This window comes from Ictidomys tridecemlineatus, chromosome 8 (assembly GCF_052094955.1).
Source record: "Ictidomys tridecemlineatus isolate mIctTri1 chromosome 8, mIctTri1.hap1, whole genome shotgun sequence".
In the NCBI taxonomy this organism is placed as follows: domain Eukaryota; kingdom Metazoa; phylum Chordata; class Mammalia; order Rodentia; family Sciuridae; genus Ictidomys; species Ictidomys tridecemlineatus.
This window is the reverse complement of record NC_135484.1, coordinates 11,920,152-11,923,718: the sequence shown is the minus strand read 5'-3', so window position 1 is coordinate 11,923,718 and position 3,567 is coordinate 11,920,152. Positions and strand designations below refer to the sequence as shown.

The following is a 3,567-nucleotide window of genomic DNA, read 5'->3' as shown; positions in this document are numbered from 1 at the left end:
CAGTGATAGAGAGCCCCCTCAGAGATAGACACACACACACACACACACACACACACACACACAAATTATATATATATATGTGTGTGTGTGTGTAAAAGAACAAAGAAGAAGGATCATAGTATATCCTTGAAGATTTTAATCTCCTTGTTAATAACATTTTATTAAATGTAAAGAACAGTATTTAATAAAATTCTAGACCCATTTATGTGAGGGGGAGAAAAAAGGAACTCTTGAGAAACTAGAAATAGGAGGGACCTCCTTTATCATATAAGAGTTATGCCCAAAAGATACGTAGCTGACACCGTCCTTATGAGGAAACGCTGTGTTTCCCTGAGGTTAGGAACAAGGTCAAGTCCACTACCGCTGCTCCTGTTCAACATAGTACCAGATGTCCTAGCCAGTGGAGTACATCAAGCAAGAAACACAGGACAGTAAGATTGAGAAGAAAGAAAAACTGTTATTCAGTTACATGATTGCATATATGAAAAAAAAAATCTAATCTACCCCAAAAAAACCCTATTACAACAGGAAACCAGATGTAAGATTAATATGGAAAATCTGTTGTATATGCCTATAATTGAAAGATAAAAAATTTTAATGCAATTTACAATAGCTTCAAAACCTAGGAATAAGCCCTATGAACAATGAGCAAAACTTTAAAATGAAAGCTATAAGATATAACTGAGAAATTAAAGAAGATTTAAATGCATAAAGAAATATCAATGTGGGGGCTGGGGATGTGGCTCAGGCGGTAGCGGGCTCACCTGGCATGCGTGTGGCCCAGGTTCGATCCTCAGCACCACATACCAACAAAGATGTTGTGTCCGCCGAAAACTAAAAAATAAATATTAAAAAATTCTCTCTCTCTCCCCTCTCACTCTCTCTTAAAAAAATAAAATAAAGAAATAACAATGTGGGCTGGGGTTGTGGCTCAGTGGTAGAGCGCTTGCCTAGTATGTGTGAGGCACTGGGTTCAATTTTTCAGCACCACATACAAATAAATTAAATAAGGGTCCATCAACAACTAAAAATTAAAACAACAACAACAACAACAACAACGTTCATGGATGAGACAACTAGTAAAATATCAGTTCTCCCAATATTGATATGCAGATTCAACACAACCCCTATCACAAATGTTTAAATTGATTCGTAACTTCAATGCAGTCCTAATTCAAAAAAAAATCTCACCAAGTTAAGGGTTCATTTTATGTTTTTTTTTTCCTTTTTTCTCATGGGGAGTGATTGACAAGATTATTTTCAACATATATGCAAATACAAAAGATCTGGAATAACCAAAGCAACATTGAAGGAGAAGGAGGGGGAGGAAAAAAAAAGAGAGGCAGAAATCCATAATACAACTAGCAAAGGGCTCCCAGGGAATCTCTAAAAGAACTTCCACTATCAATAAGAAAAGGACATTTAAATTTTTTTTAAATAGGCAAAAGACTTAAGATACTTTACAAAAGAAGATATTGAAATGACCATAGACCCATGAAAAGATGCTAACACTCATTAGCCACCACAGAAATTCAAATTAAAACTCTCTGTCAGTACCATTATCTACCTAAAGAAATGGCCCAATCAAAAAGGCCAACAATAGGGCTGGGGATGTGGCTCAAGCGGTAGCGAGCTCGCCTGGCATGCGTGCAGCCAGGGTTCGATCCTCAGCATCACATACCAACAGGGATGTTGTGTCCGCGGAGAACTAAAAAATAAATATTAAAAAAAATTCTCTCTCACTCTCTCTTTAAAAAAAAAAAAGGCCAACAATAACCAATTTTGAATGAGAAGAAATGAATCATTTGGAATTCTCTTAAATGGCTCTTGAAAATGTAAATGAGCACCACCATCTTGGGAAAAGTTTGGCAGAACTATCTGTAGCTAAATCTTCATATTCCTGATGACCCAACCGTTCCTTCTGGGTATAAGCTGAGCTAAATGAGTGTCTCTGACCACTCTGGGACAAGTACAAAAATACTCATGGAAGCTTTATTCAAAATATTCAAAAGCTCTATTCAAAATATTCCAATGTCCACCAGGAGTAAAACTGATAGGCTATGGAATTTTTTTTCATTTGTTTCTTTATTTATTCTAACTAGGTCTATATGACAGCAGAATGCATTTTGATTCATTGTACACAATTACAACACAACTTTTCATTTCTCTGGCTATACACAATATAGCCTCACACCCTATGTGCAGTTATACATGTACCTGGGGTGATGATGTCCATCTCATTCCACCATCTTTCCTGCCCCTAAGTCCTCTCCACTCCTCCCTCCACTTTGCCCAATCAAGTTCCTCTATTTGATGGCGCCACCCGTGAGATATTGCATCCCTGGCGAACGTCTGTGCAATTTGGAGGAGAGCAGCCCTGGCAGCGGCACCTATACCCGGCACGGCTACATCTTTTCATCGCTTGCGGGCTGCCTGAGAACGGTGCTCTTCCTGTGGTGTCTGTGATGAGAGAAACAGAGTCCCAATTACTTCCAGATGTGGGAACTATTGTAACCTGTAAGGTCTCCAGCATCAGTTCACGCCTTGCCAAAGTGCACATCCTATATGTGGGGTCCACACCACTTAAGAACTCCTTTCGAGGAACTATCAGAAAGGAAGATGTCCGAGCAACTGAAAAAGACAAGGTTGAAATCTATAAGAGTTTCCGCCCAGGTGACATTGTTTTGGCCAAAGTGATCTCCTTAGGTGATGCACAGTCCAACTACCTGCTGACCACTGCCGAAAATGAGCTGGGAGTGGTGGTGGCCCACAGTGAATCAGGTGTCCAGATGGTTCCCATCAGTTGGTGTGAGATGCAGTGTCCTAAGACCCACACTAAAGAATTCCGGAAAGTGGGGCTGGGAATGTGGCTCAGGCGGTAGCCCGCTCCTCTTGCATGTGTGCGGCCCGGGTTCGATCCTCAGCACCACATACCAACAAAGATGTTGTGTCTGCCGAGAACTGAAAAATAAATATTAAAAATTCAAAAAAATAAATAAATAAAATAAATCTAAAAAAAAAAAAAAAGAATTCCGGAAAGTGGCTAGAGTTGAGCTTGAACTTTTTTTTTTTTTTTTTTTTTTTTAAAGAGAGAGTGGGACAGAGAGAGAGAGAGAATTTTAACATTTATTTATTTTTTCTTAGTTCTCGGCGGACACAACATCTTTGTTGGTATGTGGTGCTGCTGAGGATCGAACCCGGGCCGCACGCATGCTAGGCGAGCGCGCTACCGCTTGAGCCACATCCCAGCCCTGAGCTTGAACTTTTGCTGACCTAAGATGCTACATATTACCCCGTGGAGGGGGTGCCTAACACTGGATCAAGCACTTTATACACCCCTCAGTTAGGTACATTATAGAATGTATGTAGTGATCAGGTAGCATGTGAGTAGTTTGGTAAACATACTGATACAGTGGGTATTCCAGAAAATGTTTCTTGCTTAAAAAGAAGGACAAAGCAGTATCATGCAAGATAGCCAGGGAAGGATTTGTGTGACATGAGATCAAAAGGAATTAAAGAGCTTGGTATATGAAGTTGTCTAGGCAGAGAGAAGCCCCAGCAAAGTAT

At 39.9% G+C, this 3,567-nt stretch overlaps 1 pseudogene; it reads left to right on the top strand.

Annotated features, from left to right (window-relative positions):
• Positions 1-2,313: 2,313 nt before the first annotated feature.
• LOC101954616 (exosome complex component CSL4 pseudogene) lies at positions 2,314-2,882 on the top strand (annotated as a pseudogene).
• The last annotated feature ends 685 nt before the right edge of the window (positions 2,883-3,567 follow it).